Genomic DNA, 26915 nt, shown 5'->3' with positions numbered 1-26915 from the left:
CAAAAATTGGCCAAGCTCTTTGACAAAATGGATGTCTGCATCAAGTCAGGTCAAAGCTTGTTGCAGCCAACATAGAATCAAACAATTAAGAAATTGTTTAAGAGTAAAAGAGGAGGGGGAAAGGTCAGATATAAAACATATGAAAGAAAAATATATCATCATCATCATCACCATCCAGAATCATTTGCAGTGGATAGCCATACTAAATCATAATCATAATAATGCTCCCATGTTTATATTGTTTCTTATATTATTTCACCAACTTGTACCTAAATAGCTATCTAGTATAGTTTTGGTCATCACCATATAAAAAAGATGTGGAGACTCTAGAAAGAGTGCAGAGAAGAGCAACGAAGATGATTAGGGGACTGGAGGCTAAATTCTATTCTGTTCTGTTCTGTTCTGTTCTGTTCTGTTCTGTTCTGTTCTGTTCTATTCTATTCTATTCTATTCTATTCTATTCTATTCTATTCTATTTTTTTAAAAAAATAATCTTTATTTACATTTTACCATTAAAAACAAAAAGAGAATGACATAATATATAAATAACAAACAAAACATACAAAACAACACAACAAAAACCTACAAAGCTAGCATATCTATAAACAGTACCTTGATAACCTAGTACTCGGTACTGTATATCTATATTATAATCCAGAGAAGACAGAGCATCTTACATATCTTTAAAAAAACAACTATTTGTAGATGAAGAGGGAAGAATACTAGTATTAGAGGTGGAATTACTACAGAAGAAAACTTTATTGATAGGAATTTATGCTCCAAATACTAAACACAAATCATTCTTTCGAGGATTACAAAGAGAAATCTGAGATTTGGAATATGAGCAGGTATGCCTTCTGGGCGACTTTAATGCAATTGTTAATAAGATACAGGATTTCAAAACAGGGGGAAAAAAAAAGAAATATAAGACAAGACAAGAAGATATTACCAATCATTTATAATGAAATAAAAGACGAACTAGGATTGGTAGACACCTGGCGTGAGCATAATCTGATAAGGAAACAATTTACTTATTATTCTCCTAGGCACAAATTGTGGTCCAGGTTGGATATGATTTGGATGACACAAGAACTCAACTCTCAAGTGGCAGAGGTTAGAATTATGCCGAATGATTGGGCGGATCATAATCCAGTACTAGCCGTATTAAAGAAAGAGGGGAAAAATATTCTATTCTATTCTATTCTATTCTATTCTATTCTATTCTATTCTATTCTATTCTATTCTATTCTATTCTACTCTACTCTACTCTACTCTACTCTACTCTACTCTACTCTACGTTACGCTACGCTACCTATTCTACTCTACTCTACTCCTGTTCTGTTCTGTTCTGTTCTGTTCTATTCTAGTCCAATCCAGTCCAGTCCAGTCCATAGATATACTGTATATCACGTAGTTCTTTGAATCTTTGGCAGAAGGTCAAGATCCGATGAACAGAATAAATTTTGCTGTGGAGGAAAAATCCGAAGGTGCTGAGTCGGAAACTTCTCACCCCAGCCAAAGCTCTGAATGGCTGCCAATTAATGAACACTTAATCTCTCTCTGATAAGGACAATGAGATACCAGAAGACCTTGTCTGAGTGCCAAATCTGAGAACTAAAAGACAATTAAAGAGAGCCTCTTATAAAGCAACTCAAAAAAGGACCTTTACATTAAAAAAAAATTACACTTTTTATTCAGGGTTTTAAATAGTTCAAATAATAGCAATTAAGAACAAAGCGTATATATTTCATTCTAAATTTGTAGAAGTGATAAAGCTTTTTAAAAAGCTAACTATGCAAACTAAAAAGAAGAAAGCTATAGTAATACAGTTACTTTTTAATAAACCAGGGATAATAAACAAACCCATAACGGAAAGGAATATTTGAACTCAGCCAGTATGTCATCGCTGACTGGATGAGTTCACACGACATGCCAATCTGTAATCCCAGATTAAGCAGTTGCTACATTCATCTATCTATGAAAAGTGTGAACACATTTTACTCTAACACAATGGCCTGGATCTACCAACCTGCTGAAACAATGGCTGAGTTCCAATGGGACATTGTTCCAAAAATCACTTAACCCTGTGTTAAGTGATTTTTAGTTAGTGTGTTACATGTCTCCAATAAGCAGAATAGTAAATTATGTCCACAGATCACATTCTTAATTCTTTTCAGATATAGTCTCCTCTCTGTGAATTGTATTTATGTGAGTGGGAGAAGCTAGACCAAACTTATTGGCCTCATCTCCTTCATTATCTCTCCAGAAGAGCCATTTATCACCATCCTTTGATCTGTATTTCTCATACATATGTTTGGGTGTTGATCAGGTTGAATAACCTTTTAGGGCAGGGGTGTCAAACACAAGGCCCATGGGCCGGATCCGGCCTGCGATGTGGTCAGATCTAGCCTGCAGGTCCATCCTGGAAAATGTAAAGGGCCAGCCCACGTGGCTTCAGCCCGGTCTATCCAATGTGAAAAGTGCCAGCAGTTTGGGGACTGGTGTCAAACTGGCCACGCCCACCCAGTCAGCCACGCCCACCCAGTCAGCCATGCCCACCCAGTCAGCCACACCCACCCAGTCAGCCATGCCTACCCAGTCAGCCACGCCCAGTGAGTGTCGTCAAGCTGACCACACCCACCCAATTGGCCATGCCTGCCTGATCCCCCAAGGTCAACCACAGTCCTGATGCAGCCCTCAATGAAATAGAGTTTGACACCCCTGTTTTAAAACTATAGGCTGGGATTAATATTTTTGAATATTGAATGTATTTTGAATAGCATAAAGATGAGAAATGGGTCAAAGCCAGGGGTGAAATCCAGCAGCGGAAATTTTGAGTAGTTCAGTAGCGGAAATTTTGAGTAGTTCGGAGAACCAGCAAATACCACCTCTGGCTGGCCCCAGAGTAGGGTGGGAATGGAGATTTTGCAATATCCTTCCCGCAGGAGTGGGGAGGGAATGGGTATTTTGCAGTATCCTTCCCCTGCCGCAACCACCAAGGCAAGCCATGCCCACCAAGGCAAGCCACACCCATCAAGGCAAGTCACGTCCACCAAGCCGCGCCCACAGAACCGGTAGTAAAAAAAATTGGATTTCACCACTGGTCAAAGCAATGGGTAGAGATGAAATGTTCTGCTTTTTCTCGTCTGGATTTTGATGAGATGCTGCGTTCAAAAGTATTTCTATGTTAGAGCATTACTTGCTTATTTTATTTTCTGACTCTATCAGCCAACAACAAGAAGCCGTACAACGAAGCTTGGGCAGTTGTGGTCAGTTGTGGTTGTGAGAGAACAGCTGAGCTTGCATGGCTCCCTGCAGCTCTGAGGCCTTAGAATAGGTGGAAAATAAACAATCCCATTATTTTTATATACTTACTGCATTATGCTTCCTGTGTCTAAGCAGCGATCCTTGAAAAGTGATTGGAACAAACATGTACCATACTAATGTGTATGTTTTAGTAAACAAATCTGGAATTCATCACGCTGCATTGTTGTCAGCAACCACCACAACATCAACAACAAAACACCCCGAGTTGTTTACTATTCCTGCCAGCTTTTCACAAAACCCAGGACTATAATGAGAATGTCACAAAGCCCAGGTTGTCAGTTCTTAGCAAGGCTTCTGAGAGCGTTTCAAATTGACGGGGTGGTTGAAGGCCAGAAATAAAACAAATAAAAATAAATGGCGAGGTTTTCCCCACAGTAAAATGGATCGCAGGCCCACCTTTTATATTTGCTTTAAAAATAACATTTCCTTGTCATCTTGCAAGGATGACGGTTGTGAATGAACGTAGACAAAGCAGTTAAGAAAGCAAACCGGAGAGTTCTTGGTATGGATTCCATTTCTCTGCCATTCTGTATTATCTGAGGGACTGTTACTATGGCCCGCCAGTGGCCAGCGGAGCTGGTGGCAGACTCTGATAGTGAGGAGGTTGGGGAGGAACATGGGCCAGTCCTGGAGTCTGGGGAAGGCTCTGACAAGTGCTCTGCGTCGGAGGCAGAGATGGGGCCAGGGCCGTCTGACAGTTGTCAACTGCCTTCGGAGTTGGATATCAGTGGGGCAGAAGAACAGCTGGATCCTGTTCCCAGTGTGCACAGGTGTAGAGCTGCCAGGAGAAAGGAATATCTAAGGAACAAGGGTCGACTCGGGAGTAAGGCCACAGGTGGATGGTGAATGCCTCATGCTCTTGGGAAGCTTAAGTCAGAACAACCATCTCTTGCCGGTCACATCCACCTGACCCATCAGAACAGGGAGGTAGGGATTGCTGTGGGTCCCATCCCCGAGGGAGATTTACCTGGTGGGACCCAGAAGAAGAGCCTTCCCCGTGGTGGCTCCCTCTCTCTGGAACATCATCCCCCCCCCCGAGATTAGAATGGTGCCCACTCTAGCACTCTTCCAGAAGATGCCGAAGACCTGGTTCTGCCAGCCGGCTTGGGGAACCCAGAGTGGGATGGAGCCCATTAAATGGCTCCTGTGATGTGCTGTTGCCAGGATGGAGGTTATATTATTGTATTAATTTATTATTTGATTATTTTCTTCTATTTTATTTTTTATATATGATGTTTTTATATTCCTGTAAGCCATCTTGAATCGCCATGGGCAAATAGGCGGCAATATAAATTCAATAAATAAATACATAAATAATTTCCTGACAGTGAGAACAATCAACCAGTGGAACAGCTTGCCTTCAGAAGTTGTGGGTGCTCCATCATTGGAAGTTTTTAAGAAAAGATTGGAGTCATTAGTCCAGAATGGTATAAGATCCCCTGCTTGACCACAGGGTTGGAATTCTCTCCTCTCCTCTCCTCTCCTCTCCTCTCCTCTCCTCTCCTCTCCTCTCCTCTCCTCTCCTCTCCTCTCCTCTCTACTTCTCTTCCCACCCTTTCTTCTCTTCTCTTCTCTTCTCTTCTCTTCTCTTCTCTTCTCTTCTCTTCTCTTCTCTTCTCTTCTCTTCTCTCCCTCTCCTCTCCTCTCCTCTCCTCTCCTCTCCTCTCCTCTCTCCCTTCCTCTCCCCTCTTCTCTTTCCACCCTTTCTCCTCTCATCTTCTCTCCCCTCTCCTCTTCCCACCCTTTCTCCTCTCCTCTCCTCTCCTCTCCCTTCCCCTCCCCTCCCCTCTCCTCTCCCCTCCCCTCCCCACTTCTCTTCCCACCCTTTCTCCTCTCCTCTCCTCTCCTCTCCTCTCCTCTCTCCCCTCCTCTCCCCGCTTCTCTTTCCACCCGTTCTCCTCTCATCTTCTCTCCCCTCTCCTCTTCCCACCCTTTCTCCTCTCCTCTCCTCTCCTCTCCTCCCCCTCTCCTCTTCCCATCCTTTTTCCTCTCCTCTCCTCTCCCTTCCCCTCCCCTCCCCTCTCCTCTCCCCTCCCCACTTCTCTTCCCACCCTTTCTCCTCTCCTCTCCTCTCCTCTCTTCTCTTCTTTTCTCTTCTCCTCTCTTCTCTCCTCTCTCCTCTCCTCTTCCCACCCTTTCTCCTCTCCTCTTCCATTTCCATTTCCATTCCCATTCCATTCCATTCCATTCCATTCCATTCCATTCCATTCCATTCCAAATTCTGTTATTCTCTCTCTCTCTCTCTCTCTCTCTCTCTCTCTCTCTCTCTCTCTCTCTCTCTCTCTCTCTCTGTGTGTGTGTGTGTCTGTGTGTCTGTGTGTAAATATATATATGGGTGTATGAGTGTATATATGCACACACACACATGTACCCACACAAACGTACATATACATCCATGTCTGAAGCATTCTTAAAAGATAGGCAAACTTTGTCAGATTCATCTTTGGAACAACTTTCCGGATGAAGGCATTTCCAGCCACAACGAGGCTGCATCTGAATTAATTATGCATTCATAAAGAAGTTTCTTTGACAACTTTTGGGCTTAGCAAGGAAGGTGGGGAGCTGGAGAATCTGTGCCAAGCAAAAAAAAAAAATTCTTTTCAATCAGAGAAAATTTGACAAACCCAACACAGGAGTGAGTGATGTATCACCTATCAAGCTATGGGATCATTGAGCAAAACTATCAGACCATCGATAAAAGTCAATAAGAGTGTATGGTGGTTATATGTAATTTATTTTCTCCTTCCAGACAAAAGTTTTGAGATCACATAAGGATGCTTTTGTTTTTTCTTTGCTTTTTTTTTTCTTTTTATATTAATAATCTATCGTTTGCAGACGCTTAAATGAATTCAGTTATTTGAATCCGCTTCATCAGAATGACAAGCATATCAAGGTCTAAGAAGTCAGTGCCTGCTTGCTTAAATGAACTGGTGATAGGAAATGCCAGATTGCTGCTGATTGTGATATTTAATATTGCACCAAAAATGTGTCCTTCAATTTCACTGCAGAAACAGACGCAGTAGCGACGGTTCAAAACTGGCCTTGAAAACATGTAGAACTCTTTATAGTATTGGGGGGAAAAAAGAAGAGAAGGAAGAAAGGCAATAGATACTCAGGCCAATTACATTTATGTACAGTTTTGAGAAGGCCATAGAATCTAAATCAGGGGTCAGCAAACTGCGACTCTGGAGCCGCATGTGGCTCTTTCACCCCTCTGCTGTGCTCCCTGTCACTCAAAATATGCATCACAATGACACGTGCGACACCTGCCGGCACGTGATTTATTGAGCTTTTCAACCCTCGGTAGGCCAACCATGAATAAATCCAAGAAAAGAAAAGTTTCAGAAGAAAACAGAACATTTAATTCGACTACATATGCTAGTTTTGTGGCCGCTCAAGAAATAGTCAGGCACGGGAAGGGTTTTGTGGCTCCCGGTGTTTTCTTTTCTGTGGGAAACAGGTTCAAATGGCTCTTTTGAGTGTTTAAGGTTGCAGACCCCTGATCTAAACCACTGGAAGTTGCTAATGGGTACCAGATGTCTACTGCTGAGTGGAAATCTACTTCTTTGGTGGAATATGGGATCACCACTGGACACTGAAAAACTTCTGGAAATCTACTTCCTTGGTGGCATCTGAGATTATCACTGGACACTGAAATTTCAAATCTAGTTTTGAAGGACCAGGCTGAAGACAGAAAGAGCACAGCTAAATTACCTCTCTGTAATCTAAAAAAAATCTATCTATTATCCATCCTTCATCTGCCTCTCTATCTGTCTCTGTCTGTCTGTCTATCTATCTACCTACCTACCTACCTTTCGTCTGTCATCTCTCTCTACCTACCTACCCACCTACCTACCTACCATCTCTCTCTTATCTTCTCTCTTATCTCTCTCTCTCTATTCAGTATCTATGTATCATCTATCATCCTCATCTACTGTCTCTTTTTTCTCTTTTTCCCTTGTTCTCTCTCTTTTTTTCTCTTGTTCTTTCTCGCTGTCCATCTATATCACAAGCTATTAAAATGTCATCATTATGATTCCATTTTTAAATAGTGAATTACACTGAGACAATACAGAATCATTTATTTTTCAGTTAATCAAATGAAAAAAGGAGAGAATTCAGAGGACAGCATTTTCAGCTCATATTCCCAAAATTAATCCAAAAATAAAACCAAGGGGATAACTTTAGACCTCTCTATATGGCATAATGAAGTCAACCCAGAAACGATATTGCTCTGCATGGACTAAAGTATTCCACTGTTGGATAAAGACAGCAAACAGCCATATGTCCCCTACTTCCAATGGAAAAAGAGTTCCATAAGAAATACACAAATGTGTCTTCGATCTTTCTTTCTTTTTTTTTTTTTTTTTTGTTACATAGATGAAAAACAGTTTTGATGTGAAATGGCCTGCAGGTTTGAGCTTCTGGTTATTGATGGGATTATAAAATCAATGACTTTCTTTCCAAAGGACTTGCTAGCACATGTATACTTTGGTTCTCACAGACGGTCTTTGATGAAAGCGAGGGAAGGTATTTGAGAATATGTGGCAAGTCAATCTCTTTATTAATCTGAGGAGGAAAAAAAAATAGACAAGCTGAATGCAGAGATAACTATTAGACAGGGAAGCAAATGCAGCATTTATGCAACATCTTTCCATCAGTTCTGGATTTAATGTGCAAAATATTTAACCCTGAATAAAAATAGAAATGAGGCCCCGGCTCCTATTTATTGCCTCTTTAATACATAATATTGAGAAGCTAAACTCCTAACGTATAATCATAACAATTTATCATTTGGCAGCATTTGTATGATTTTTAGATAATTTAATTCACTCAAGTTCCAGGAAGAAAGCTGATGAGAAGAAATCTTGAAGGCAACCAAGGCCGAGATCAGAAATTTTTTCCTCAGTTCTTCTTCAGTTTGAAGACATACACTCATTTTTGGACATTTGTTGTCACTGTTTTTTCCCTCAAAGGAAATTTGGTGGAACTCTTGGTTGAAAGAGAGAATTTGGTGTAGTGTGTGGGTGTCAAACTCGCCACATCATGTTGCCATCAGATGATGTTTCACAACATTTTTCCCATTCGCAGAGCTGGGGTGGGCGTGGCCTGCGCATGACGCATCCAGCCTGTGGGTCGCCAGTTTGACATCGCTGGTGTAGTGCAGAGGTGGGTTTCAGCCGGTTCTGACCAGTTCTTGCGAACCGGTAGTGGAAATTTTGAGTAGTTTGGAGAACCGATAAATACCACTTCTGCCTGCCCCTGCCCCCAATCTATTCGCTGCCTCCCAGTCTCCCAGCTGATCGGCTAGAAGGAAAAAAATCAGGGCTTGCTTTTCAGCCAGGAGATTGCTTGGCAAAGAAGAAAAAAAAGAAAAAGAAAAAAAACAAGACGCAGTCGCTTTAAATTGACAAGCCAAGAAGCAGCTGCTGGAAGGAGGTTTTTACTTGCAGAAGCGAAGTGACATTCAGCAGTTCCTTTCTGTGTCAGCTGAACAACAAACTGGATAAGAGGAGGGATTCTTATATGTATCTATGTTTTTGAAGTTTTGGGGTTTGTGCAACATGGGCTTTGTGTTTCTAAAAAGGTTGGGGCGATTTCCATTGTGAAATATCCTGTCTTGAATGAGTTTTCTGCCTGCTTGTAAATGGAGCCGAACTTCTGGCTTCCACTTTCTATTATCTCTAAGCACCGGTAGCTGTTTTCTTCTTACAAAGTTTCCTTTATGCAGCTGGCAGGAATGTGGAATGAGCCTCAGGCAGGTTCCTTTGTTACCAGCTTGATTTTTCCTTGCTTTTCTGGAGCCTTTTCTTATGAGTAATATTTTATGTGGGGAAATGAAGAGGGGGGAGTTTGATTCCTTCCCAGAGCAGGTTAGTGGAGTGGGGAGGGAATGGGGATTTTGCAGTATCCTTCCCCTGTCACAGCCACAAAGCCACGCCATGCCCACTAAGCCACACCCACAGAACCAGTAGTAAAAAAATTTGAAACCCACCACTGGTGTAGCGGTTCAGGTGCTATCTTAGAAACCAGAAGACCAGAGTCTCTATTCTATTGGGAATAAATAGAGGACTTGCTTTTTATGATCCTGTAATCTCTTGCTTTGGGGTGGGTGGTGGGTGGTGGGTGGTTGGAGGACAACTGAATGAAGCTGAGAATTTACTGGCCGGATGCCCTTCCTGATGCCTATGTGGAGTTCACAGCAGATATTTTCTCTTTGTGCCCTGATAGAGAAATATCTGTTACTGCCTAGGATTGAACTCTCAACCTTCCAAGTGAGAGGCGAACATCTTCACCTCTAGGCCACCATGCCGCTCTGAAAATAAATAGAGGAATATATTCCTCTAAATAGATTTCACTTCCATCAAAGGGACTATGAATGTTAGAGAAAAACATAAGAAATGTTGGCACCACACTAATTTAGTGTTTTGCTTTCTGTAACCAAGATTAAAAATAGCTTGTAAATCACTATTTATGATATTCTGGTCTTTTAAAGATCCTATAGGGAGCTATAAATATGGAACAGAGTTGCAAGGAAAACCATTTTTGTAAATGGGTTCCTTTGCCTAAGGAAAACCATTTTTTTTTATTTATTTTTTTTGCAATTTTAATCATCACCACTTAACTGTATACGTTACTCATGTGGGTGCAGGGAAATGAACAAGGAGAGATATTACATATTACGATCCCTGCAAACTTTCAATATGAAGATGGAGCTCTTATTTGTTTTTTCCGGAATGCCGGGGAGTCAATGTAAGGGGTAAACAATCCATAAAAGAAATTGTTGTGTAGAAATCACAATAAATATTGCTGAATATCAAATGCATTATATCTGGGGCTTTCAGTATGATGTGGAGTCTGATGATTTTTTTTTTTTTTTTACTTTATACAGGCAGTCCTTTCAAAGTTCCAATGACACTGAAAAAAGTGACTTATGACCATTTTCCACACTTATGACCATTGCAGCACCCCCACGGTCACCTGATTTACATTCGGACAACAACAACTGACTCACAATTTGTGACGGTCGCAGTGTCCCAGAGTCACGTGATTCCATTTTGCGACTTTCTGACCGGCAAAGACAAAGGGGAAATCAGATTCACTTAACAACCAGGTTACTGACTTAACAGCGGCAATGATTCCCTTAAGAACTGTGGCAAGAAAAGTCACTTAAGAAAATTTCTCATTTAGCAACATAGATTTTGGGCTCCATTATGGTCACAAGTTGAGGACTACCTGTAGTCTCTGACATCCTGGGTTGGAGAGATGGTAAGGAGAGGCACTAATAGTTCATCGATTGTCTAACCATTTCTGGCCTTTTTAATGATTCAAGATGTTTTTTAAAAAAATAAGAGAAGATTAATTGAAATGCATGTTTGATCACTCATGAAGGACTCTAGTAGATTTGAGAGAGAGAGAGTTTCCATGTCTGCTGTAAAATAACAGAGTTGGGAGGGACCTTGTAGATCATCTAGTCCAACCGCATACCCAAGCAGGAGACCCTAAACCATTTCTGACAGATGGCAGTCCATTCTCTTCTTGAAAGCCTCCAGTGATGAAGCTCCCACAACTTCTGAAGGCAACCTATGTTCCATTCGTTTTTGTTTTTTTTTAATTTGATTTATATGCCACCCTTCTCCAGAGACTCAGGGCGGCTTACAATGCGTTAAGCAATAGCCTTCATTCTTTTGTATATTTTATACAAAGTCAGCTTATTGCCCCCACAAACTGGGTCCTCATTTCACCTACCTTAGAAAGGATGGAAGGCTGAGTCAACCTTGAGCCTTGGAGAGATTCGAACCAGCAGAAATTGCAGGCAGCTGTGTTAATAACAGGGTGCACTAAACCACTGTACTATCAAGGCTTTGTTGCTCTCATGGTCAGAAAATTTCTCCTTATGTCTAAGTTGAATCTCTCCTTGGTCAGTTTCCATCCATTATTCCTTGTCTGGCCTTAATGTGCTTTGGAAAATAGCTTGATCCCCTCCTCTCTGTGGCAGCCCCTCAAATACAGGAAGACTGCTATCATGTCTCCCCTGGTCCTTCTCTTCACTAGACTAGCCATGCCCAGTTCCTGCAACCCTTCATGTTTCTCTCATTGCTCCAACATGGAACAGCTGTGGTCCTTAACCTTGGCAACTTAAAAATGCATGGACTTCAACTCTTCAAATTCCCCAACCCAGCGGTTCTGCTTTTTATATACTTTTTAAAAATCTGAATTGCTTTTATATTTATCTTTTTGCTCTTTACAAGCTGCCCAGCATCACCTTACTGAGGAGATCGGTTGCATGTAAATTTAATAAATAAATATTATTTTTTTTAAAAAAAAATCAAGGAGGTAATCGTTTCCTAGACAACTACATGGATGTGTGATAAGGTCACCAGGAATCAAGTTTGATTTTCTTTCATTGTTCATAGTGTGCTTCTTCTTTTAATTGCGATTCAAAGAATTCTCCGCTGAACGGGGCAGCTTTCTATTGAGTTTCTGTCAATCCGAATGTTCATGTTATTTTATTTTATTTTTTTGGATCCAAAACTAATGGGTGAATATCTCTTCCACCACTCTGTTTCGCATAGCTCTTTTGAAATAAGATGTTGTATAACTTTTGCTATTTATTCCACTGGGTCCTGAAGGAGTTTGCTCATCCCTCGCCAAGCCTTTGATCTAGAAGAAGGAAATTTCCCGAAAATTAATTCCATGGATTCCAATGAAAATTAGCATACCGTAGCTCTCCCCAAACTTCTTCTCGCCCCTCCTCTCTCTCTCTCTCTCTCTCTCTCTCTCTCTCACTCTCTCTCTCTCTCTCTCTCCCTCCCTCCCTCCCTCCCTCCCTCCCTCCCTCCCTCTCCTCTCTCTCTCTCTCTCTCTCTCTCTCTCTCTCTCTCTCTCTCTCTCATGATTAGAGAGACTGAGGAACAAATGAACACGATTAATGTGCATTCCAATGTTATGCACGCATCCTTGGAATCAGAAGTCTGTTCGGTGAGATTTATTTATTTTTTGGGGGTATTCATCACATTGGTATTCCGCTGCAATCACAGAAGGCTTTATGGCTCGGCCGTAAAAACACATTCAAGTAAATTTCTTAATTTCTTTTCCCAAAACAATATATGGCATCCATTCCTCAAGGCCACCCCTCATCCTCAAAGTAAAGCTCTATTTTCAACTTTTTTCCCCCCTGAAAAGCTGATAATGTTGGAGACAGATGGATAGGCAGATTTATTTTTTCGAGTAGAGAGGACTGCAGTATTAGTATAATGCTTAATAAAAAAAAAAATCGGATGGCAGTTGTTGACACTCGATTGGTCTCTTTTAATTTGCGGAAGGCAGGACTGTCCTTAATGATGGTTCAGATCTCCCATCGATTTGGAATATGCCCTCCTTGCCTGTTAACTGGGGTTAAGTAATGATACCATGAACTGATGCTAAAAATATGCCCGCAACATTTACATTCATATATATGCATATAGTTATTCAAGATGAAGCAAACTACTCCTGACAATTAAATTATGCGGCTATTATCTATTGTCTAATATGCATATTCATTTTGGAAGGAGGCTCAAATGTGGAGCTTTAGAAATCTTAAAATGTTACTCTTTGAGGATGGAAAAATGTTTTATTTAAACCAGCGTCTTCTTGGTGGTCTCAAATGTACACTTCTAAAGTTCAGAGTTTGCAATTCGACTGTCTCACTTTTGTGGACAAACAAGAGCATTTTCACACTGGCTTCTTGATCTATGGCTGTGTTTACATAGTGTCAAGCTTTGGGTTATTCAACGATTAGTGTGTTGACTAAACCACAGTTAAATAGTAAAATGTGTTTCCATAATTTCCTTCTCCTTCTCCTTCTCCTTCTCCTTCTCCTTCATCTTCCTTCTTTCCTTCCTTCCTTCCTTCCTTCCTTCCTTCCTTCCTTCCTTCCTTCCTTCCTTCCTTCCTTCCTTCCTCTCTCCCTTCTTTCTCATTAAGACCCTTCCTCCCTTCCCCTCCTTCCTTCCTCCTCCTCCCCTTCCTTCCTTCCTTCCTTCCTTCCTCTCTCCCTTCTTTCTCATTAAGACCCTTCCTCCCTTCCCCTCCTTCCTTCCTCCTCCTCCCCTTCCTTCCTCTCCCCTTCCTTCCTTCCTTCCTTCCTTCCTTCCTTCCTTCCTCTCTCCCTTCTTTCTCATTAAGACCCTTCCTCCCTTACCCTCCTTCCTTCCTTCCTCCTCCCCTTCCTTCCTTCTTCCTTCCTCCTCCCCTTCCTTCCTCCCCCACCCACCCACCCTTCCTTCCTTCTCTCCCTCCCTTCTCATTAAGACCCTCCCTCCCACCCTCTTTCCTTCCTTCTTTTTCTGAATTGAAATGTGTCAAAAGGAATAATGTCAAGAAAGGAAAATACTACCCGATATTAAATTTTAACTGATTCTAGTTAAGGTGGTTTCATGAACATAAATGAAAAATATCAGCCCCATCTCATAATTTCAAATAGTACACTATAGCTGAGCAGGACACTTCTGGAGGTGGATAGCAACCAATCATTTTGTTACTTCTCAGAAGTGTTCCGTGAAGACAACTAAGGTTTGTTTAGACAAGCAACCATGATAGGAACAGCTACATAATGGAAAAACACTTCCTTTGTGTATAAAGAATCCCAGTGGAATTCTCAAGATCTTTAGGTAAAACTGGGAAATTTTTCACCCTAAAATCTCTGCCGGTTGAGATTTTATGAGGCAGATTCTCATGTAACTTTTTTCCCTCTGTGATGGAAAAGGGGGGAAAAAAACCCCGACCTTGTAAGGCAATTTAATAACTTATAAATTATAGGTTTAATGGACTGTGTATCTAACACCACTCATGACTTATAACCACTTTAGGAGTTTTCTATTTATTCAAGAGGGATTAAAATCAAACAGGCTAAAAGTCTGTTTTATAGATGGTGGTGATAGAAATTTTATTTATTTATTGCTTCGTTTGGGCTACTTGTACGAAGCCGGCTTAGGTTTAATCCAAGCTCTGTTCAGATAGCTATATAAATTGAATAATAAATAAATAAATAAATATTGATTTTTTTAAAAAAAAAAATTCTGACACTTTAATACTTTCAAATAGGTATGGAAAAAAGGGAAGGAAGATGAATATATATCTGCTTGTCTGTTCCTTTCAGGCTGTTGAACCATCATATTTTACTTTTCTGAGTAGCTCCTTTTCTGGTCACTGGTAAAAGGCAACAAATTTTAGATACTGACGGTGGATTAATCTAGCCTCCTAAACCTTAATTTTCAACTGCTTTCCATTTTAAATGGTTACAGGTTCCAATGTCCCTGTACACAACTGACCCCAAAATTGAAACAAGACAGTTGTTAAGTGAGTTTTGTCCCATTTTACCACCTTCCTTGCCATCGTGATTAAGTAGAATCACAGTGCTTGCTAAATTAGTAATGCGGTTATTAAGGGAATCTGGCTTTCCTGTTGATTTCGCTTGTCAGGACTTTCGCAAAAGGTGATCACATGACCCAGAGACACTGCCATCGTCATAAATATGAGTATTGTGGCCTGTCGACCTTCCAGCACCCGAATCAGAGAAGGAGGAGGCGTGGGAGTCAGAGTCAGCCTCAAGGCAACCTGAGAGCTCCGAGGGAGAAGAGGGAATAGAGCTGGCAGAGAGAGAGAGAGAGAGAGAGAGAGAGAGGGAGGGAGGGAGGGAGGGAGGGAGGGAGGGAGAGAGGGAGGGAGAGGGAGAGGGAGAGGGAGAGGGAGAGGGAGAGGGAGGCAGAGCCTGGGCCGTCTGTCAGCCCTCAGATGGAGAGTCAACAGCCCTCAGGTCTGGAGGTGGCTGATGAGGAAGAGGAGGAACAGCTGGGTTCTCCTCGGTTGCGCAGAAGGCAGAGGAGAGGAGAGGAGAGGAGAGCAGTGGAAATACATGGGCTGATCCTTGGGACGGAAGAGCCACCGTTGCTAGTGAGGCCCCACCCTAGCTCTGGGGATAAAAGGCAGGGGACGGAGATGATTAGGTGTGGCAGACAGGAAGGACTTTTTAGCCTGCGAGATAAACTTTTTGCTGGGGCTGCCGGTACTCCTAATAAAGAAATCTTTTGAGTTCACATCAGAGGGTTTGTGATGTTTGGGGAACCTGGGTCAGGACAACGAATCAGCTGGCAAGCTTCTGGTTTTTGATCCCGTGGATTGCTGCAACAGTCACAAGTGACCATCGTCATAAGTCACTTTTTTCAGTGCCATTGTAACTGGTTACTATGGTCACTGAATGAACTACTATAAGTCCAGGACTACCTGTAATGTGTCATCAGCCAGGGAAACAACGTCTTCTCTCTGAAGAAAAAAAAATCTATTGAATCTGCAGCTGGCAAGATAGGGAGAGAAGGTGCATTTTAGGGAAGGCAATGCAATTCCCCCCCCCCCCAAATGTTCTTGCGATATGTAATTTGATGACCAAAGTCTGTAGAACCCTTTTCAATCCCTGCCACTCAATAGCTTCCCTGAAGGTTAGGGTTTAAGTTGAATAAAAACCAGGTTAAAAATAGGAGTGATTTTCTCTTCCATCTGATGGTCTCTTCTTGAATGCTGATAGTAACGCCCGTCAGCAGGCTACAGAAGGACTAACACTTGAAAAATTAAGGAGCCTTCTTCTATTAGTCCAGTTACTTTCAAAATGTCTTCGACTAACTAACTGGACTTCGTGAGGAGTAAAATCCATCTATTGTACATGTGATGGCCGATCCCTGGAATCTCTGTTCCACATTACATTCGTATATCCCCACTACCGAGACATAAGATCAAGATTCATTTCTCCTATTTCCCAGAGATTCCCTGGTTCACCTGATCTGTTCAGCCTTTATTTCCTACTCCAGGACACAGACCCCAATATAACTCCAAAGGTGGCAAAAAATTTTGCTGCAATCGTGGCTGAAAAAAAACGAGGGAAGAGACGGGTAACCCCTACGGCAGAGGATCACTAGTATTGACAGTATGGATTGTATCTGAGGCAGTAGATGGTGTACTGTCACATGATCTATCTATATTTGTAAAATATACTCCCCTCCTATGTGTATTTTAATTTGGTCTCTGACCGCAATAAAAAGCTTACTTACTACCTGGAGTAAATGACTCATATTTCCATGTAAAGTGTATCACGACTCCCCGAGGAGGATTAATCCCTCTTCAAAGCACAAATGACCTTCTTTTGGGGAGAAACGTTGCATAATGACATTCCTTCTCTCCAGCTATTATATTCTTCAGACCAAAACAATTGATCTTGGGGTTCATTTTCTTCTCCCTTAGCAATGCTGGGCCTCTGGCAGGGAGGGACGAGAGCGGTGCAGATGAATTGCCAGAATGCATGAGGTTGCATAAGGAGAAGTGGAGAGAGGAAAGAGTGGAACAGTTAACCCTGAAGGGGCTGGGTTAGCGGTGACAGCTCCCTGCCTTGCTTTGTGAGTAAAATGCTCAGGATAAATGATCTGGTAGGAGGTTATTTTTTCTCCTCTTTCGTAATTTAAATTAAGAGGATTAAATAAAAAATGTGTTTCTGCTTGACTTCAAAATGCACGGATTCTGTCTCTTAGATGAGATTAGATTAGAATTCTTTATTGGCCAAGTGTGATTGGACACACAAGGAATTTGTCTTTGGTGCATATGCTCTCAGTGTACATAAAAAGAGAAGATACATTCGTCAAGAATCATAAGGTACAACACTTAATGATAGTCATAGGGTACAAATAAGCAATCGAATCATACTAGGAAACAATCAATATAAATCGTAAGGATACAAGCAACAAAGTTACAGTCATGCAGTCATAAGTGGGAGGAGATGGGTGATAGGAACGATGAGAAGATTAATAGTAATAGTGAATCGTTTGACTGGGGACTCCTGGAGGCCTGGGGTGGACGGGGTGGGGCCAGCCAGGAGTGGGATTTGGGGGGTTCTCCAAACTGCACAGAATCTTAGCTAGAGGTTCTCCTAAACTGCAAATCCCCAGCAGCCCACCCCTGCTTTTCTATCAGACCAAACAAGTTTGCCCAGAAAAAAAAAAAAATCACAAAAGAATAATTTGGTGTAGCACTAATCTTTAGCAAGGATTTGTCCTTGGCTCATCTTTTTCATTAAAGAATCTTCTATGCTTGCTGTAATTATTTGCAATGGCATCCATTTTCTCTTTCATTTTCTTTTCTAAAGCCAATTTAGTTATGACCAAGAGGAATGAGGATGTTACATTTGTTACCGCTTCCAGGCTAGGTGAAGGAGAGGGTGGGTTCCTCCTACCACTTCTTTCTAGCTGAAGAAGATCTGATTCAACTGGAAGACCGATGTTGGAACAACGAGGTCAAACAGGATTATGGGTTGTTTAATACTAATATAAATGATGAACTCTGAAGTTGTAAAGTTGTAAGCATGGCTAGCAGCAATTCCAAGAGCGTAGAAGATACATGCTATGGCAAATCTAGATAGCTCACTAAAAAGCAGAGACATCACCCTGCCAACAAAAGTGTATATAGTCAAGGCTATGGTTTTCCCAGTTGCAATGTATGGCTATGAAAGTTGGACCATAAGGAAGGCTGAGAGCCAAAAAATGGAGGCCTTTGAACGATGGTGCTGGAGAAGACTCCTGCGGGTCCCTTGAACTGCAAAGCGATCCAACGGTCAGTCCTAGAGGAGATCAACCCTGACTGCTCCTTAGAAGGCCAGGTCCCAAAGATGAAACTCAAATACTTTGGCCACTTAATGAGAAGGAAAGACTCATGAGAAGGAAAGAAGCCTAATGCTGGGAAACACTGAGGGCAAAAGAAGAATGGGATGGCAGAGAATGAGGTGGCTGGATGGAGTCACTGAAGCAGCCAGAGTGTGCTTAAATGGTCTCTGGGGGATGGTAGAGGACAGGAAGGCCTGGAGGAACGTTGTCCATGGGGTTGCGATGGGTTGGACATGACTTCGCAACTAACAACAACAATAACAAAGAGATAAAAGATTATATATTTAAATATGATTATAAAGAGTGTTCAAAATGCATTAAAATATGAGTGAAAACCTTCTGATCTTGGGCAACCAGCTTCACCTCTTAAATGAAATAATTCTCCCAACAGGCAGGAATTCCGTTTCTTACTTGCCTAACCTCACCCCTTACCGGTGGAGATATACAAGCCCTCTATTTATCGCAGCAACCAGACTGTATCATAGCAAATGTAAAGGCAGCATTATATCCAGCAGGTGACATTCTGATATTGTCTGCTTCTTGAGAGCCCTGAATGATTTGAATGTTATCATGATATACAGAACCCCAAGGAGAACATTGTCTGCTGTGGTATAATGCGTTTAAAATAGATGTTTTATAGAGCCAGTTGAATTATTCATTTTAAATATTAAAAAAAAAAATGGGCAGATTTAGACCTTGCCATTCTGTCGGGTGAAATGCTCATGAATTAGTTTCAAACTGCCTAGAGTATCTGCAGTGTTGATTGGTGCTTATGAAAATTAGATTTCACCTATGGCTTTTATGGATGGCTGATGGTTGCTTACCCGTGAGCATTTCAACTGACATCGAGAGTGAATTATGCTACTTTTCTTCTCTCTCACTCTCTTCCCCCCACCCCGCTTCGTTCTAAATGTGTAGAACTTTAGAAGTAACAGGGACATCAACACAAGAATGAATAATCTGCTTTGCATTAAAGTTTTGAAGCCTGACTATCACGGAGAAGTATTTGTCGTATGATTTTATACTTGAAGCCAAAAATCTAGCTTTCAAAGCAGAAAGTATTTCAAAATTTGTTGGAATTTTCTTGGCAGGATGTTCAGTGCTGAGCAGTAGGTTGAATCAATGCTGCTGACTTCAGAAGATCCTGCTTGTCCATGCATCCATCCACGCATTTCACCCATGAAGAACGGTTGCAGGAACTGGGCATGGCTGGTCTAGTGAAGAGAAGGACCAAGGGAGACAGGATAGCAGTTTTCCAATATTTGAGGGGCTGCCACAGAGAGGAAGGGGTCAGGCTATTTTCCAAGGCACCTGAAGGCCAGACAAGGAATAATGGATGGAAACTGATCAAGGAGAGATTCAACCTAGAAATAAGGAGAAATTTTCTGACAGTGAGAATCATCAACCCATGGAACAGAAGTTGTGGGAGCTTAATCACTGGAGGCTTTCAAGAAGAGATTGGACTGGCATTTGTCAGAAATTGTGTAGGATCTTCTGCTTGGGTGCATGGTTGGACTAGATGACCTACAAGGTCCCTTCCAACTCTGTTAATCTGTAATCCATCCATCCATCCGTCCATTCACACTGTTCTTTTATATTAGTACTTAATTTTAAAAATGCTTTCTTCAATCTTTCAAACATGAGGAACATGTTTCGAAGAGTTAGAAAAATGGAGAAGCTTCCTGCCTGGAGCAGACCACAACACATCGGCATCGGAATTGGTTGTGTTTTCCATTGATTCATGCCCTAGTCACCAACATATTGGGCTGCTGTAATGCGTTCTACATAGAGTTGCCTTTGAGGGGGTATCCCAGAACCTTCAACTGGTGCAGAAAACAGTAGCATAAGCATTTGTGCATGTTCCTGGAAGAGCACATACCACATCTCTGCTCCGTGAGCTGTATTGGCTGCCAGTTGGCTTCCAGTCCTGGTTTTAACTTTGAAAGCTCTTCATGGTTATGTAATCAAAAGCATCTCATCTCCCCAATTATATCTGCCAATCCCATAGATCTGGCACAGAAGGCATACTATGAGTCCTGTGAACTATCAGCATTCCAAGTAATACACCCATAGCAAGCAAAACTCCGAGGCAGGTGGATTCCTCAAAGAATAGCTTTATTGAATATATCATACTGGCACAGATCTGGTGAAAACCGACTCTGAAGGTTCTCACAGTTTTCACCTAATTAAAAGTAAAAGTTTTCCCCCAACCCCAAACAATCAGTCACATGGTCCAATCAAAACGGTGTCTGGTTGCCTGGTGACCTCACTCCTCCTTCCTCAGGCCAGGTATGAGGATGTCCTTGGTTCCCAAGACAAAGAATTTTATTTTGGCTACAAAACCCCAGCTATCTCTAATCCTCCCCTCGCTATCTCGCAGCTCCAGTATGGCAACACTGAAGCTTCAAGATGGCTTCAGTCAGGTCAGCTTCAATCAGGGGTGAAATTCAGCAGGTTCTGACAGGTTCTGGAGAACCAGTAGCAGAAATTTTGAGCAGTTCGGAGAACCGGTAGTGGAAATTTTGAGTAGTTCGGAGAACCGGCAAATACCACTTCAGGCTGGCTCCAGAGTGGGGTGGGGTGGGGTGGGAGATTTTGCAGTATTCTTCCCCTGTAGTGGGGTGGGAATGGAGATTTTGCAGTATTCTTCCCCTGGAGTGGGGTGGGAATGGAGATTTTGCAGTATCTTTCCCCTGCCATGCCCACCAAGCCATGCCCACCAAGCCACAGCCACAGAACCGGTAGTAAAAAAAAGAAATTGGATTTCATCACTGGCTTCAGAGTTGACATGGACTAGGACTTACACTTGGTGGGTCCCAGGAGGTTCTCCTCTTCTGTGGGACCCATTTTATGGAATATTTCCTCCTTCCCCTCAGTAAGGTTAATTCCATCTGTTAACTTTCCAGAAGTCCCTCAAGTCCATCAAGACCCTCAAGATCCCAGTGAATGGGAGACATTCTTGGATGTCTCCACAGCAGTTGATGTATTCACCGTCTCTTTGTACAGTAGCTTGTATATTTTAACTTTTTAATAATATTCTAATTTTTAACAGCACTTTTATATTGTTATAATGATGTTCCTATATCCATACATTCTTTTATTCTATTATTGTACATTGCCCAATAATTTTGATTAATAAAATTACTTCGATTGGCCCAGTCTTCGGGCTCTGATGCTGTAAAGTCGTCCCATTTTGAAACACAATTCTTTGAGACTGTATCTATACCTTAAACTTTAATGTAATGGTTCCTGACAGAATTCAGTCTTGGCACAGTTTTATTGTGTGTTTAGTACAAATTGAATTTTCTCCAATTTCTTCCAGACTTTTGCTTCTACATTTGCTACTACTGTTACCTTTTTAATATTCTATGTTGAGATCCTTTTCCTCCCCCTACAATTCAGTGTTTTAGAAACTAAGAGCCCCATACCAATCTGTGCGTAAGGAACATAACATGTATTTAAAACACAGTGAGCCATTTGTGCAATAGTACTAATTTTAGTACTGTTTAGTACTAATCGGGATGCGGTGGCTCAGTGGCTAAGATGCTGAGCTTGTCTATTGAAAGGTTGGCAGTTCAGCGGTTTAAATCTCTAGCGCCGCATAATGGGGTGAGCTCCTGTTCCTTGTCCCAGCTTCTGCTAACCTAGCAGTTTGAAAGCACGTAAAAAACACTAGTAAAAAAAATAGGGACCACCTTTGGTGGGAAGGTAACAGCATTCCGTGGCCTTTGGCATTGAGTCATGCCGGCCACATGACCACAGAGACGTCTTCCGACAGCGCTGGCTCTTTGGTTTTGAAACGGAAATGAGCACCATCCCCTAGTGTCAGGAACAACTAGCACGTATGTTTGAGGGAAACCTTTACCTTTTTACTAATTTTAATTTTGCTTTAACTTGTGTCTCAATCTATGTCTGCTCCTGTTGGCCTAAAAATACTGTGCTTATATTTTGGACGGGGCAATCAGTTTGGATGAAACTGTCGATCTATAATTTTATGCAGAGCAGTTTGCTATCTACCATGGCAACCAGTTACAGCACTTAAGACGTACCATGTGGGATAAAAGATAAAATCTCTTTTGGATCAAGCTCAACCTCTGATGACCTGAGAGACCTGTCAATGCTTTTTACTGGCCACAATGCAGAAATGACTTCTGATGCTTCTTTGACTTCCCATTCTAATGTAGAGCTCTGGAGGCCTGACCTCCTTCAGTACCAAGGTCAGCAATATATGATCATTTGCTGATATGGTAACAGGTTAAGTTATATATTCCTCAACTGTCTGATCTCCCATTTTGATGTCTTTTTTGCTGGGTTTTTTACTTCCATCCTCCATTTTGAGGAGCTCAAGTTAATAAACAAAGTAGGTTGGAGGGAGAGATGGTCACGGACCAAGCTTGATTGCTAAATTTGACCTTTTCTTGACTTTCATGCTCTGTCCCCAATTGCTTGCTTCCCACCCCCCACTCTCCATGCTTCTAAGCTCATTGGATATAAGGTAAAGGGAAAGGTTCCCCTCGCACATATGTGCAAGTCGTTCCAGACTCTATAAACAGAATTTCTAACCCAGACAGATCAACAGACAATGGAAAACATTTCCACATTTTTGCAAAGAAAAAAAAACCCGTTGATATTTCCATGCAGTCCTTCGCACCCAAGTTTGAGTTGAAGCAGATTTTATTACTTAGACATCATGCAGTTAAGAATTTGTACACGTAAGTCTGACACAAAAAGGCAATCCATTGGAATGTGCAGCTAGCTATAAACCTGGGCTTGCTTTCCTGGGAATAAGCCTTTCTTAATCAGTGGAACTTGTTTCCGAGTAATAGAACAGAGGGTAAGGTGGCAAAAATGCAAACAATCTTCTTTATTAAAATTTTTATCCTCTTGGCTCAAAAAGGAATCTTCCCTTCCAAGGCAGCCAATAACATTCATAAATAATCAAAACAAAACTAATCACCGCAATAAGGATTTTTTTTAAAAAAAAAAAAAACCAGAAATCAATAAAATACAGAGATGACTGTAAAAGTTTTGAAATTGCAGAGAGAAGTTTAACCGAAGTCCTTACTATTGGCGGTGTGAGACAGTTCAGATTTCCAAAATGCCGGGAGGAAGAAGAGAGGAGTGGGGGAAGGGGAGGGGAGGTAGACGGGGAGGAGAGGAGGAACGAAGAAAGTAGAAAGGGGCAGAAGAAGGAAGGGAAGGGGAGAAGAAGAGAAAAGGTTGTGGGTAAAACGAAGAAGAGGAAATGGTAAAAGAGCAGCCCCAAACAAATAAAAATGAAAGTTAAAGGATAAGATGAATGACCAAGATTAATGATGGATAAGAGACTGTACAGTTAAATATGTCTATGAGAAATAAAAATAAAAAAAAATATATGGAAAAAAATGCCAATGAAAACTACCCTTGCTGACTTAAAGCTGCTGGAAAACTCCTCATCTACCACCAAGGTAATCTAGTTAACTGCTACTTGAAGTTTTGTAAGATTAGACACAACCTCCTGTTGCTCCTTGCAGGACTCTGATTATCCTCCTTGATCTTACTGTATCTGCCCATATCCCAAGTGATCTGATTATTTTTTTTAAAAAAGTATGGTGTCCAGAATGGAGCAATTTGGTTCCTGGGCAGCATTTTCCTGACCGCGGAGTCATGCGTTTTCTTCCCCAGGCACCAAAAAGGCTTGATTTTTAAAAAGTGGAAGCAACACCATTTTTAGACATGGAATTCCACACTCAATCTTGTCCTGGAGTCCTTTTTTGCCTTTGGTTTCAAAAAAAAAATTTTGCTTCAGAAAACAGTTTGGTTCCTGGGAAGCATTTTCCTGACCGCGGAGTCATGCGTTTTCTTCCCCAAGCACCAAAAAGGCTTGATTTTTTAAAAGTGGAAGCAACACCATTTTTAGACATGGAATTCCACCCTCAATCTTGTCCTGGTGTCCTTTTTTGCCTTTGGTTTCAAAAAAAAATTTGGCTTCAGAAAACAGTTTGGTTCCTGGGCAGCATTTTCCTGACCGCGGAGTCATGCGTTTTCTTCCCCGGGCACCAAAAAGGCTTGATTTTTAAAAAGTGGAAGCAACACCATTTTTAGACATGGAATTCCACCCTCAATCTTGTCCTGGAGTCCTTTTTTGCCTTTGGTTTCAAAAAAAAATTTGGCTTCAGAAAACAGTTTGGTTCCTGGGCAGCATTTTCCTGACCGCGGAGTCATGCGTTTTCTTCCACAAGCACCAAAAAGGCTTGATTTTTAAAAAGTGGAAGCAACACCATTTTTAGACATGGAATTCCACCCTCAATCTTGTCCTGGTGTCCTTTTTTGCCTTTGGTTTCAAAAAAAAATTTGGCTTCAGAAAACAGTTTGGTTCCTGGGCAGCATTTTCCTGACCGCGGAGTCATGCGTTTTCTTCCCCGGGCACCAAAAAGGCTTGATTTTTAAAAAGTGGAAGCAACACCATTTTTAGACATGGAATTCCACACTCAATCTTGTCCTGGAGTTCTTTTTTGCCTTTGGTTTCAAAAAAAAATTTGGCTTCAGAAAACAGTTTGGTTCCTGGGCAGCATTTTCCTGACCGCGGAGTCATGCGTTTTCTTCCCCGGGCACCAAAAAGGCTTGATTTTTAAAAAGTGGAAGCAACACCATTTTTAGACATGGAATTCCACCCTCAATCTTGTCCTGGTGTCCTTTTTTGCCTTTGGTTTCAAAAAACAATTTGGCTTCATAAAACAGTTTGGTTCCTGGGCAGCATTTTCCTGACCGCGGAGTCATGCGTTTTCTTCCCCGGGCACCAAAAGGGCTTGATTTTTAAAAAGTGGAAGCAACATCATTTTTAGACATGGAATTCCACCCTCAATCTTGTCCTGGTGTCCTTTTTTGCCTTTGGTTTCAAAAAAAAATTTGGCTTCAGAAAACAGTTTGGTTCCTGGGCAGCATTTTCCTGACCGCGGAGTCATGCGTTTTCTTCCCCAGGCACCAAAAAGGCTTGATTTTTAAAAAGTGGAAGCAACACCATTTTTAGACATGGAATTCCACACTCAATCTTGTCCTGGAGTCCTTTTTTGCCTTTGGTTTCAAAAAAAAATTTGGCTTCAGAAAACAGTTTGGTTCCTGGGCAGCATTTTCCTGACCGCGGAGTCATGCGTTTTCTTCCCCAAGCACCAAAAAGGCTTGATTTTTTAAAAGTGGAAGCAACACCATTTTTAGACATGGAATTCCACCCTCAATCTTGTCCTGGTGTCCTTTTTTGCCTTTGGTTTCAAAAAAAAATTTGGCTTCAGAAAACAGTTTGGTTCCTGGGCAGCATTTTCCTGACCGCGGAGTCATGCGTTTTCTTCCCCGGGCACCAAAAAGGCTTGATTTTTAAAAAGTGGAAGCAACACCATTTTTAGACATGGAATTCCACCCTCAATCTTGTCCTGGTTTCCTTTTTTGCCTTTGGTTTCAAAAAAAAAATTGGCTTCAGAAAACAGTTTGGTTCCTGGGCAGCATTTTCCTGACCGCGGAGTCATGCGTTTTCTTCCACAAGCACCAAAAAGGCTTGATTTTTAAAAAGTGGAAGCAACACCATTTTTAGACATGGAATTCCACCCTCAATCTTGTCCTGGTGTCCTTTTTTGCCTTTGGTTTCAAAAAAAAATTTGGCTTCAGAAAACAGTTTGGTTCCTGGGCAGCATTTTCCTGACCGCGGAGTCATGCGTTTTCTTCCCCGGGCACCAAAAGGGCTTGATTTTTAAAAAGTGGAAGCAACATCATTTTTAGACATGGAATTCCACCCTCAATCTTGTCCTGGTGTCCTTTTTTGCCTTTGGTTTCAAAAAAAAATTTGGCTTCAGAAAACAGTTTGGTTCCTGGGCAGCATTTTCCTGACCGCGGAGTCATGCGTTTTCTTCCCCGGGCACCAAAAAGGCTTGATTTTTAAAAAGTGGAAGCAACACCATTTTTAGACATGGAATTCCACCCTCAATCTTGTCCTGGTGTCCTTTTTTGCCTTTGGTTTCAAAAAAAAATTTGGCTTCAGAAAACAGTTTGGTTCCTGGGCAGCATTTTCCTGACCGCGGAGTCATGCGTTTTCTTCCACGGGCACCAAAAAGGCTTGATTTTTAAAAAGTGGAAGCAACACCATTTTTAGACATGGAATTCCACCCTCAATCTTGTCCTGGTGTCCTTTTTTGCCTTTGGTTTCAAAAAAAAATTTGGCTTCAAAAAACAGTTTGGTTCCTGGGCAGCATTTTCCTGACCGCGGAGTCATGCGTTTTCTTCCCCGGGCACCAAAAAGGCTTGATTTTTAAAAAGTGGAAGCAACACCATTTTTAGACATGGAATTCCACACTCAATCTTGTCCTGGAGTCCTTTTTTGCCTTTGGTTTCAAAAAAAAAATTTTGCTTCAGAAAACAGTTTGGTTCCTGGGAAGCATTTTCCTGACTGCGGAGTCATGCGTTTTCTTCCCCAAGCACCAAAAAGGCTTGATTTTTTAAAAGTGGAAGCAACACCATTTTTAGACATGGAATTCCACCCTCAATCATGTCCTGGGGTCTTTTTTTGCCTTTGGTTTCAAAAAACAATTTGGCTTCAGAAAACAGTTTGGTTCCTGGGCAGCATTATCCTGACCGCGGAGTCATGCGTTTTCTTTCCCGGGCACCAAAAAGGCTTGATTTTTAAAACGTGGAAGCAACACCATTTTTAGACATGGAATTCCACCCTCAATCTTGTCCTGGTGTCCTTTTTTGCCTTTGGTTTCAAAAAAAAATTTGGCTTCAGAAAACAGTTTGGTTCCTGGGCAGCATTTTCCTGACCGCGGAGTCATGCGTTTTCTTCCCCAGGCACCAAAAAGGCTTGATTTTTAAAAAGTGGAAGCAACACCATTTTTAGACATGGAATTCCACACTCAATCTTGTCCTGGAGTCCTTTTTTGC

This window comes from Pituophis catenifer, unplaced genomic scaffold (genome assembly GCF_029215685.1).
Source record: "Pituophis catenifer annectens isolate HBS135680 unplaced genomic scaffold, rPitCat1.0.hap2 SCAF_11, whole genome shotgun sequence".
Lineage (NCBI taxonomy): Eukaryota > Metazoa > Chordata > Lepidosauria > Squamata > Colubridae > Pituophis > Pituophis catenifer.
This window is presented reverse-complemented; position numbering follows the sequence as displayed.